The sequence below is a fragment of the Barbus barbus genome (genome assembly GCF_936440315.1).
Source record: "Barbus barbus genome assembly, chromosome: 40".
NCBI classification, from domain to species: Eukaryota; Metazoa; Chordata; class Actinopteri; order Cypriniformes; family Cyprinidae; genus Barbus; species Barbus barbus.
This window is the reverse complement of record NC_136718.1, coordinates 9,602,782-9,616,048: the sequence shown is the minus strand read 5'-3', so window position 1 is coordinate 9,616,048 and position 13,267 is coordinate 9,602,782.

Below are 13,267 nucleotides of genomic sequence, written 5' to 3'. Positions count from 1 at the left end.
CCTATTTAAAACGTGACTCTTCTGTAGTTACATTGTGTACTAAGACTGACGGAAAATGAAAAGTTGCGATTTTCTAGGCTGATATGGCTAGGAACTATACTCTCGTTCCAGCGTAATAATCAAGGCACTTTGCTGCCGTACCATAGGTGCAGCAGGCGCAATGATATTACGCAGCGCTTGAAAATAGTCCTCAGCTATATCATAACTAGTTATCTAGCTGGGGACTACTTTCAGGCGCTGCGTAATATCATTGCGCAGACTCTAGGGGAGTTGTAAAATGAGCCTATTTTCAAAAAAATTGGAGTGTTCCTTTAAATGAAAATATAAAATATAAAAATAAGACTTAAATCCAAATTATTACCAAAAACTATAGTAGTAGTAGTATATCAATTATACTAAAATAGCCCAGATATAGCACTGAACATTTGTTGGTGTCGCCCGATACCAGGTGTAAATGGGTTCACTGGTAAACCAGGTAAAAGTTCAGATTGTAGGGAAGAGCCCAAAGTTATAGTCAGCCTCATACATCAGCTTTTTATACAACAAAATCTTAAACATCTTGAGATCATTAGGAACAGCTTTATTTGACATTTTTAGCACCGATACTACATGAAATGTCACATTGACTTACTGCAACTTGATCCCTGTGAGTAGGTGGCATTTTAAATGGAATATTATTCCAGAGACAGCACTGGAAAACACAAAGCTGCTGGTCGCTGGTTCTTGACTTCCTGTGTCCAATCTTTACTGTTGAACTGGAGCCTAAATCTCCTCTGACTTTCCTTTCCTGAACTGTCGGCATAATTCATTTTTACGAGCATGGCTGTGCACAGGCCTGGTGGTTTGGTGGCCTTGGGTTTGTGTGACCCGTGGGTTGTGGGTTCAAACCCCGGACAGAATGGTAACTGTGACCCAACCAAATGGACACATGCCATCCCACTCTGAGCTTCAAACACAGGTTGCGATAGTTACAGTGTGAACAACTTACTAAGACTTCTGTGCTATCATGAATCAGGTCCATGGACTTCCATTTGCTCGCCACCAGAGGTCACCCGCTCACCACATGGACTCTTGCACTACATTACTGCTGTACTTCACCATCGGACTACAGTTTCCATCATCCATTGCACTGACGACACACACAGCTGATTCCAGTCACACACTCACTCACACCTGAGAACTATTACACAATCACACACCCTACTTAAACCATGGATTTCCTTGCACAGTTCGCCGAGTTTTGTTTAGCACTTATCACTGTCATTGCTGATAGCTACATAACAGAGCCTTTCATAGTGTCTTAGTCTTGCCTAGCCTTTTTACCCTTGTTTGGATTATTGCTTTGGTGTTAACCCTTGCCTTGCCATTCGGATGCTGTTTGCGCCTCTCTTGGACTATTGCTCATGTACCTGGATTATCTCTCTGCCTAACCCCTTTGGATATTGTTCACCGATCGACGACCCATGCATGCTTTTGGTATACTCTTGTGTCTTGCCCTCAACATGTCTGTCTACTGATGTCTGACCCTGCCTGTGTTTTACCACGTTTCTAATAAAGTCTGCAAATGGATCCTCACGCCTTGTCGGATCCGTTACATGTGCATCGGCTGTAAGGCTGAATATTGAAATTTAGGCTTAATACTGATGCTTTAATACATTTTAATCACATTTTTCAGTCCCACTTCATTTGGATATACAATAATTGTGCACTGAACAGGACTGTGCATTTTTTTTTTTTTTTTTACAATAGTAGTTCTAAAAAAGATTGCAATTAAATGATGGCTGTATGCTGAAACTTCACTGTAAACAGGTTCAGAAAATAACTGTAATGTAGCAGTGTTATGCTGTTGAATTACAATAATTATCTGTGCCTGCATTACAGTAATCATGAGTATATGTACACAGTGTTTAGGTTCTCCGCATGTTCACATTTTTTCCTTTTTTGCTATTTGTTGATTTAATGTGTTGTTGCTGTTTTGTTGTCACTCTTACTTGCATGTCTTTATATAACAGTTAGTTCCGGTTGTCAAAGCTGATTGGTTGAACAGTGTTCTAACAACATGGATACAGCACTGGGACTGATACTGTTGTATCAGTCTGCTTGTCTGTGTTTTTCTGCTCCAGGCAGCCTGCAATTCTTTGTGACTCAATTCTTCATGTAACACTACAGATCCCCACACATGGTATGATATTGTGGAGGAAATTAAGAATTTGTAGCAACAAGGAAACAAATTAATTAGAATAAATAATTTCATAAATTTTTCATTTTGCTGAATTTAATTTGCAGCAATGACATTTAGTTTTTGGTCATATGCATGGCTCTGTATAACAATTAGTCCAGTGGGCAGAAACAATAAACTGTCCTTAAGTCATTTATTAAACTGATTCGCTCAAAACATTAAAAATTAATTTTACAAAACAAGTGACAGTCTTTGTGAGTCATAGAATCCTGCCTTTTACTGATTCATTCGAATTGCTGAGTCATTCTAGAACAGAACAAGTGACTGTATTTGTGAGTGAGTCATTGAATCATTTAAAATGCTGATTGATCTTGAAGTAAATCTATGACTGTCTTTATGAGTGAGTCATTGAATCATTAATTCATTTAACTGATTTGTTTAGAAACATTGAACTATTCAGGAATGCAACACCATACTGTGAGTGCGTGTGTGTGTGTAACTTGTTGCTTGACCTTGAAATGACCTTGCTTAGAATACACACTTTTTACAAGAAAATACTATTTCAGTCTTTCCACTTCAAAATATATACTTGCCATTTCCTTGTAATTAATTGTGAAATTTGCTAGCAATTTCCAAGTGAAAATTTTTCTACACCATTTTTTCATTGCACTTACTTTTTAACAAAAAAATTATATTATTTCCATACTACAATGAACAGAGGTGCCACATATAGGTCCTAGTGTAGATATGTGAAGTGAACAAAACAACTACTCACATGATTATTACACAATTTTGTATTATATTTTTATGTTTAATCAGTCATTTGTCACTTGAGTAAATGACCTATAAGCTTGCATTTCAGTGTTAAGTTCTGAATATAGTATTTTGTTGTAAGAAATGACAGTTAAACATGGCAGTTTTTGACAGTGTGCTCTAACTGTTAAAGTAGCAGTGAATTGTGTTATTCCAGGACAAGCTGCACTACTCTGAGTTGTGAGGGGTCATTTTCTCCATGGCTTTCTGCAGTTTCCATGGCAGTGCCATAATTGACAGTGCAGCGTCTGTGAGACGGGCTGCTGACCCGGAGTGACGCCTTGCTAAAGATCGGGGAGTGAGCCAGCAGACTAAAACAGCCCTCATAAACTCTCCGTTCTTTTTTGGGGGTTGTTTTGGGTGTTTTTGATGTTTTTCTGTTTCGAGGTTATTTTTTCCTTTCACACAATTCCCTTCTCAGGTTTCCATTTTTTCTTTTACAAACATATCATTGTGAGTCTCTGTCTCTGCAGAGTCAAGCAGGACTTGGCCCTGAATTCGAGAGAGTGTGTATGTGTGTGTTCACCCACACACTCAGCACATACTACTAAAGGGCTAGTCACTGCCCTGGCCCAGAGGTTTCGAGGGCAGTGTCTCCACTTGGTCTTCGACAGGGTAATTTCAATTGTTGAGTCTCTCAGGCACAGTCAATCACACACACACACACACACACACACATACCGTAATATCCTTTTCCCAGGACACACACCCGCTGGTGCCATGCAGCCATTGTGTAACATCCACCCAGACTCTGTATGTTATTTTATTCCTTTCTCATCCTGCCTGTTATTTGCTATCCATGTAATTATAAAAAACAACTCTATGCCCTTGATGAGTGATGTTTTTTTCAAGTCTCTGTGATGTAAAGACACTACCACTTTTACCACTGATTTATCTTCACTATGTTAAATGGCTGTTTCCGTAGCCATGTGACAGGACTCTGCAAACTGAGGACAAAACTCTTTTTTGTTTGCATTAAGTGGTTTTCTCTGGGAGAGAAGAAGACAGCGAGACCGCAAGTGTGGGGAGTGGCCAAGAGCCAAGTGTGTGTGGGGGGGGGGTAAATGAGGGTAGGCTGCAAGAAAGAAAGAAAGAAAGAAGCAATCAAACAATGAAACAAATACTCAAAGAACGTCAAACAAAAAAACAAACAGAGCAAATCAAACCGAAGACAGAAACTGCAATCAGTCAAACAATGAAACAAAGACTCAAATAATGAAACAAACATAAAAAAAGAAAAACTAAGCAATCAAACAAAAATTAAACAAATACTCAAAGGTCAAACAAAAACAAACAAAAAGAACAAAATAAAGACTTGAAGACATAAACTGCAATGAGTCAAACAAACAATGAAACAAAGACTCAAAGAGGCAAACATAAAACGAAATAAATACTCAAGCAAAAACAAACAAACAAACAAACAAACAGAAAAAGTCAAAGAAAGAATAAAACTAATCAAATCAACTGTGAAACAAAATCTCAAAGAAACAGACAAGCAAAGAAATTAAACAAACATAAAAAAATGACCCAAAGAAAGAAGCAATCAAAGAAACAAAAACAATCAAGCAAAGAAATTAAACAAACATAAAACATCTTAAAAAGAAGAGAATAGTCAAAATAAAACAAGAAAAATATATTACTCAAAGAGTTAAAGAAAGAAATAAACATGAAAAATAAAGAAACAAGCAAGCACTCAAAGAAATAATAAATCACTCAAGCAAAAAAGTAACAAAACATAAGAGAATAGTTATGAGTTTGAATTTATGAAAATGGGAGAGTAAAATGAGAAAAAAAGAGAATTTTAAGGAAAAGTGTCTTTAGCTTTCATTTTCTTGCTCTCTGAATATCTGAACACAACACACACACTCCTAGTTTGAAGCTACACAGCCCTATAAAGCTTTCCTTCTTGTTGCTTTCCATTTCTATTTTCTGATTTTATTTTCACATGAAAAGTTTGTCAGCATATTCCACTTATTTACTCTTAATTTACCCCAAAAATGTCTGGAAAGTTCCACCCAAAATTTAAAAAGACAGGAAAACAAGATGAGGAAAGATGTTGCTTATGTGTCGCGACTCGCTTGTGAGTCTCTGAAGCTAACCGCCCACTCCAGCGCTATTCGGCACATCAAAAAGAGCTTAAGTTTCTGATGGAAAGCCAAACATTTCCTATTCCCTTTTTATGGTCTCTCTTTCTCTCGTCCTCTCTCTGTGGCCAGCAAGGGAGCGAGCATGAAGCAACACTGCAGTGACCCTGTTCCCAACATGTTTGAAGGTGAATTTTTCCAGAGACATTTACATATTCAGTTAGATGATAGACTTTGTGATACATAATTCTGATGTTGTATTGAATATAAAAATGTTGAAATTCACTAAAACTGCACTTCTGCTTGTGTAATAATTGCTTAAATATTGAAAATATAAGACATTGAGTTGAATAGACAAATACAGGTGTGATTTAAAAAAAAAAAACACACACCGTCCACTGACATATGTTTGCATGAGTGCGGTTGTTGTAGTATTTAAGGCCCAGCTTAACTGCATCTGGTGGATTTGCACATTGTCACCTGTAAAAATGTGTGTGTGTTCATTCGTAAAGCAGATGACTCTGTTTCCTCTCCTTTGTTATTCCAGTTTCTTCCTGTTTCACACACTTTAATTTCACACTCATAAACAGATTTAAAGAGAGGGAACGATAGTGAGATTGCACAACACTTCAAACCTCCATTATTTGTCAACAGGTTATCTGAAAATCCCTTTATAGACATTAGGCATCATTGAACCCATATGGCAGACGTGTGATGTTAACAAAAGTGTTTGCTGCTGCTTATACTGTTAGCCCTCAGCACAACATTTCCTATTTCTCAGTCTGTTCCATTTTTTTTCCCAGTTGGAGGATGTTTTTTCCTTTTCCTGGTCACGTATTACTCAACATCAATGATACCTCAAGGAGGTATTTCCCATTACTTTTTAAACACAAAATTGTTCATGAACAGCATTGATACAGATCACTGTACTGTTGACTCTATGGCCAAAATACGGGCTGCATCCAAATATGCCTACTTCCCAAATATAGTAGGTGAAAAAAAACTGTCCAAATTCAAAGTATTCATAAAGCACTAGGCAAAAGGTATTCCAAGATGCTTATATGACAGACACTTTACTGTCCCATGAGGCCACAGGAGTTGTGAATAACAGTGAAGCAGTTCAATGCAATTTCTCATATTACACAAATTAAAGGGATAGTTCACCCAAAAATGAAAAATCTGTCATTAATTACTCACCCTCATGTTGTTCCAAACTTGTAAGACCTTCGTTCATCTTCGGAACACAAATTAAGATATTTTTGATGAAATCCGAGAGCTTTCTGACCCCCCATAGACAGCAACAGAGCTACCACATTCAAGGCCCAGAAAGGTAGTAAGAACACTGTTAAAATAGTCCAAGTGACATCAGTGGTTCAACCTTAATTTTATGAAGCTACAAGATTACTTCTTGTGCACAAAGAAAACAATAATAACGGCTTTATTCAACGATTTCTTTCTGGTACTGGCATGAACGTGTGGCGTTGTTGAATTGAAAATTGTTAAATAAAGTCCTTGAACGACTTTAAAGGTTGAACCACTGATGTCACATGGACTACTTTAACAATGTCCTCTCTACCTTTCTGGGCCTTGAACATGGTAGGATCCTTGCTGTTTATGCAGGATCAGAAAGCTCTCGGATTTCAACAAAAATATCCTAATTTGTGTTCTGAAGATGAACGAAAGTCTTATGGGTTTGGAACAACATGGGTGAGTAATTAATGACAGAATTTTTTTATTTTTGGGTGAATTGTCCCTGTAATACTATACAGAACATACTTTTTTTTAATGGCCACAAAGTGCATATTCAATAGAAGTATACTCTTCTAACTATGAGTCTTAGCTTAAAAGTGATTCAGGCGTTCATGCGTGTGACGTAAATTTCATAAATACACTTTGAAGGGCTATTTGTTAATTATTAAGCAGACGTCACGTGTTTGTGTCAAAACTGAAGTAAACTTGGGCTTTATCGGTACTTGCATTGCATGTGAGTCTGACAGTTATTGGCCTTTCCATATGTATGGCCTTCACATATACAGTATATATAGCTCTCCACTAAATATACATTTGGCATTTGATAGGTGTTGATGTCATATACTGTACATACCTAGTAGGCTATACATACTATATTCTATATTTGTTAGCCGCTGTAAAATGAGATGTCAGTGGGTGTAAGAACACATGGGAATGCTAATGTGTGGTGTTATAGGTACAGTTGCTGTGCTGGATTGCTGGGTGTTTACTGGCCTGAAGAAAAGCCTTGACAACACAGCCTCTATGAATGATTCAGACGTCAATAAAACCCTCTAGACCTATCTCTATTATTCTCACATACCTCCCAGTGGAGTTAGTTTGAGCGTGTGTGTGTGTGTGTGTGAGGTTGCTGAGGTTCCTTTGTTGGTCCTCAGAGACAGTTACGAGTTTGTATGAAAAACAGGAAACAGTGCTCATGGTAATGCAAAGAAACAGGAGCTTGGGAAGAGGCGAGAGAGACAGAAAGAGAGACAAACAGCTGAGGCAGAAAAGGTTTGTAAGTTGTAAGTTTGTAGAGCTCTAAACTGTTTTTGCGTGCATTCACATGGTGTCATTTAAGACATATTAAGAATCACTGAAATGATAATGTAGTTGTATGAGCAAACATAACTTTGATTTGTGCTTCCCTGAAATGTATTTATTTTTGTCTTAAAGGCACAGCTTGGACAATTTTTATTTTTTATTTTTGGCCTTTTTGCCTTAAAAGGACAGTTCGGACAAACAGTATTTACTCACCTTCATGTTGTATATATATATTATATTATATCTAGTTTAACTTTTTAGTTTAGGACTTACTGACCTTGACACACAGACGCGATGAATCCACCTCTACAATACCATTTCCTATTTTATGTTTCATTTTTAGGAGTCCAAGAACTGAAAGTGTCTGGGCGTCAGAGACCCTAAATCATAGAAATCTTAGTGGGATGCTTCCAACTCACACGCAAATCTGTCAGACACTAGGTGGCGCTACTATATGTGCATTTGTGTTTTAGTTCATAATTTTAGAACCATATAGGGCTAGAATCCTTTTTTTCTGGATCAACCCACAGAAATACATTTGGTTTTATTCACCCCTGGAAAAAAATTGCACCATTTAGAATTTTCTGAAAAGCCTACTTTTTCTAAACTCAGTTCTTCTATTCCAAATGATAAACAAGCTATGAATATGAGGCTGTTTCCAGATCTCATATTCTTGGCTGGCAGGAAAACTGATTTCAGTGGTTGTGAGCATGCAGGGCTTGTTTGGAGACACCGTTGGTCATGGGTAATGTGGAGAGCGAGGTCAGGAAGGTTTGGTCTTTGTGGTGTTGAATCTGCTTCTGATGGCCGACTATGAAGTGAGGACGGCCACATCAGCTCAGTGGAATGTCCTCCAGTGGTACTCCAGAACCACTTTATATCTGTATATATGACTCTACCTTTCTCTCTTCCTCCCTCTGAAGGAAGCTCTGTGGTGTGGCGTGTTGCAAGCGGGAGCCCATAAGAGCAGCCATGCTGACCTGCTGACCACAGATCAGGCCGTCCCGGCGCTCTGTGCTATCTCATTCACACTGATTATACCTCACACTGCCATTAGAACAGCTGCCGGACTACTGACCGCTTGGATAGATACTTGTTTGTGTGCATTCTGTCCATTGATTCCAGATACATACTGCAGCTAAAATTGCTTGTTAGTCCACTTAATGTGCTTAAAGGAAGCGCATTAAATATGAGTGCTCTATTTATAATATTGCTTTGCCAGTCAAAAAGTTGTGTGGTCTGAATCAGGAGAGAAATATGCACAAATCAAGCACTGTTACAAACAAAAACAGTCCGAAACAGTTCTAAACATATATGTCTGTGGATTTTGATGAGAGAGGACAACAGGAGATTGACTTTTTTAATTAGAGAAAGTGTTTTTATAGATTAGAGGCAACAGTTTAAAGTTAAAATGAATTTGTTTCTTACAAACACGCAGCTTTTCGCTTCACAAGATGTGAACTGATGGATTGGGGTGTGGATTGTTGTGATGTTTTTATCAGTTGTTTGTACTCTCATTCTGACGGCACCCATTCACTGCAGAGGATCCATTGGTGAGCAAGTGTTGTAATGCTACATTTCTCCAAATCTGTTCTGATGAAGGATCAAAGTCATCTGAATCTTGGATGGCCTGAGGGAGAGTACATGAACTATTCCTTTAATTTAGTTCTGTACATATTCAAAAGTTTGAGGTCAGTTTGATTTTTTCAAAGTAAATTAATAGAATGATTTAATTGATTAAAAGGGACCGTAAATATATATTTTCAAAACTGGAGTAATGGATGCTGAAAATCGAGCTTTTCTGTCACAGGACTATGTTAAGTTTTAAAATATGTTCAAATAGAAAACAGTTATTTAAAGTTGTAAAAGTATTTCACAATATAACAGTTTTACTATATTCTTCATCAAATAAATGCAGCCTTCATGAGCATAAGAAACATTACAAATTCTGACCCCACATTTAAAAACAGCTGTCAGTCTGAAAACGTTTTAGTGTGTACTGTTGCAATGTGTAATTTTTTCTTGGCAGCATGTAAAATTGTTATGCTAAAACACTTTATGTTAAAACACTCCACCAGTGGTGAAAGTTTGGGGCAGATGGTAAAATGCTTTTTGATTGTTATTTTAGGATTATTTTTGGTCCCACTATTGGTACAGAATTTTACACACATTAGTTTAAAATTGCTTCAATTCAGACTACACAATCTAACAACCATCAGTAGGTTTATATAATTACTGTTACAGTGTTGTACGAGCTGTCTATCACAGTACAGCCAATGAACTTGACAACTTTATCTGAGATTATCTGAGGGTCAGATGATTGCTGCAAGTGAGGGAATTATAAGTGAGGGAAGGTGTTGACCTTATGATTTTAGCTTGAAACTTGTTGCTTCCTGCATTAAACGGAACTGTATTTGTGCAGCAGGTGTTTTAATCTTTTTATCTCTTCTACACACACACAAACCTTTGTCTAAACAGACACACACAAGCCTTTCCTGAGGGTCTGCTGACAGGATGTTCTCCCTAGACCCAGCAACAAACTTTACGGGAAAAAACACAGGCACATACACATACGCACACACATACACAAACCAAATAGACCATAAGCAGGCACTAGGGTGGCCTGCACAAGCTAAAGACTCTTTTCACATCATCTACTTGTTGCTGTACAATTGATGCATATTGGTTCATATTTTTCCATCCACAGTTTTACACCTGTTAGATGCATTTCTTTTGATCTCACAATGCCTCTGTATGTGCTGTTTCACAATGGAGCCCATCTATATTTGATATTATGTCTAGACAGTGTTATCACACCTCCTCATCTCAGCAGAAAGGAAGAGGTCCATAGAGACTATACTCATTACTTTTGTGTACAGTACATGTGTGAGAGAGGATTAATAAGACTATAATGCAAGCAAACATTTGGTGTGTCTTTGCATAAATCATGAGTAACCACAGCAAAACTTCACAGGGCCAAAAGTTTTCCCCACTGCCTTAAGGATTCAGTGGGTTCACCGCAAAAATGCATTCTTTTAATCTATATTTTGTTTTGTTTCCCAGAAAAATATACCTAAACATTCTCAATAAACACAGTTCAAAGGTGTGAGATTGACATGTTTTCTTTGCTTTGTTTTGTTTTGTTTGTTTGTTTTGTTTCTTGTTTTGTTTTTGTTGAAACCATGATAGTTTTCTCAGAATTTTTTGATTCTTCTCTTTTATAAAAACTTCAAAAAAGCAGCGTTTATTTGAAATAGGAATTGCTTGTAACATTCTAAATGTCGTTACTGTCACTTTTGATCAAAATAAAATAAACAAATAAGCAATATTCCTGAAGGGTCCGCATATTATCAATTATAAACTTTGTTACTATTTTTTTGTTTGTTTGTTTTGTTTTTTTATCTCTCTTATGGCGATTTTTATTGAAAAACTAATATTATGAAATATTATGAGAATTTAAAATAATTGTTTTCTAACTGAATATATTTTAAAATGTGATTTATTGTGATGCAAAGCTGAATTTTCAGCATCACTACTCCAGTCTTCAGTGTCACATGATCCTTTTAGAAATAATTCTTGTTTTTGTTTTTTTCCTCGAGTAGAAAAAAAACCATGCAGAAAATGATTTTTACAGTGCTATATATAGCATAGAAGATCTTAGCCGGCCACCCTCATTGCAGGGCCCGGGACTACATTTTATCATGTCCTATCATGTTTTATAGTCCAGTCTGATCATCTCCACTGCTGACGTGGTGTGGAGTTTTACACATTTAACATCACATTTATTCCTCTTCTGAAGCCAAATTCCAATGAAATCTACACAGAGACACAAATGAAGAGGTTTGATCTTTAAAGGATACTTTGAAAAGCAATGCCAGGCAAGGCTGGATAGAGATTTTGATGAGTGTTGGTGCATATTTGAGAAGGACCGTGATGCACTGCTCTCCCAGCAGAGGGCATTCTGGGCCATATGGTGACTGTGAGTGTGGCATATGGACAGGGTGCACCTCTCATCACCACTCCAGATTCATTATAATTGGACATATCAGACAAATTTTCCACCTCAATCTTCTCTTTTTTTTTTTTTTTTTTTTTTTCACACTTTCAGTTATTCTGTTTTGGTCATGGTAAACCTGCGATTACTTTTTCGATTCTGTTCTGACCTGAAGTGATGGAGTGAAAACTCTTAGCCTATTGGCAGTATGCCACTCTGTCTCATTTGTCCTCTCTGTCTCTCTCTCTCAGTTGTTGTGTTCTGTTGTGTTGTACTGGACAGGCAACTGCAGCAGAGCTGATAAGAGCTCCTGACGTTGGCAGATGGAGTGACTCCTAGAGAGAGCTAATCATAGAACTTCCTCCTCCATAGAGAGAGGGGGGGGGGGGGGGGGGGAGCAGGTGTACATTCTAATTTCAACCACAGTGTGGCAGCATCTCTGTGTGTGTAGATCTGTCTTATATGTTCATATGTTCATCATCAGTATAAGGTATATCAAAGTAAATCAATTGCATAAATCTGTATGTGTATGTGTGGACTGTGAAGTCATATTTCAATTAATAAGTAATAATATACACTACCATTCATAAGTTTGGGGTCATTAAGATAAAAAAAAAAAAATTAATCAATCATTTTATTCAGCAAGGACACAAGTAATTGCTCAAAAGTGACTGTACTGTAAATACATTATAATGCAATAAAACATTTTGATTTCTAATGTTATTTTACTTGTTTATTAAATGTTTATTAATTAATCCTGAAAAGTATGGTTCACACACACACAGACACACACAAAAAAAGGTTTTTCGAACATCAAACCAGCAGAATACAATTATATATATATATATATATATATATATATATATATATATATAATTATTTAGAATTACACACACACACACACACACACACATATATATATATATATATATATATATATATAATATTCATATAATTATAATTATTTCATATGTAAATTATATTGTATTTCAAGGAAATAAAACTCCTCCCCTCATTTCTTATTACTGTAATTTTGTTAAAATTTGTCATTTAAAGTGTAATGTTAAATACGTTATACTTACATAAAAATGTACATGATTTTACTATATTACTATTAAAGCAACTGTATAAGTTTCAACATCATTCTGATTGCTCTAATAAGGTGAATGGCTTCTACGCTCTGTCTTAAGCTCTGTTCTGGAAGTATGTAAGTTTGGTGAACAGGTATGAAATCCCATGAACAGGGCAGATTGCTTTACGGCAATGGTCTCATTTTCATTTACATAAAATTAAATATGGTGGCTGTGTAAGGGAGGCCAGCTGGTATAAGCTGTGCAGGTAAACCTCACTCTCCTCTCCTCAAGAGGGTTACATCTGTTACATCTTACGGTCTGTAAAGCTTCATTTAGGACATTACAGCATGATTGTGCAATGTCTGTGAATTACTACAAGTCACTTGAAGCAGTATGCATGGGTGAACTGTGTACTCATATAGGCCAAGCCATTATGATGTCATTCTGCTTCACATCTCTCTGTTTCACACAGCCATACCTGCTCCTTTATAAAGATACTTTCTCATCTCTCTTTTTACTGTTACCTCCTTCCCTTTCCAAGTCAGTTGAGCAAATGCTCTCTCTCTCTGTC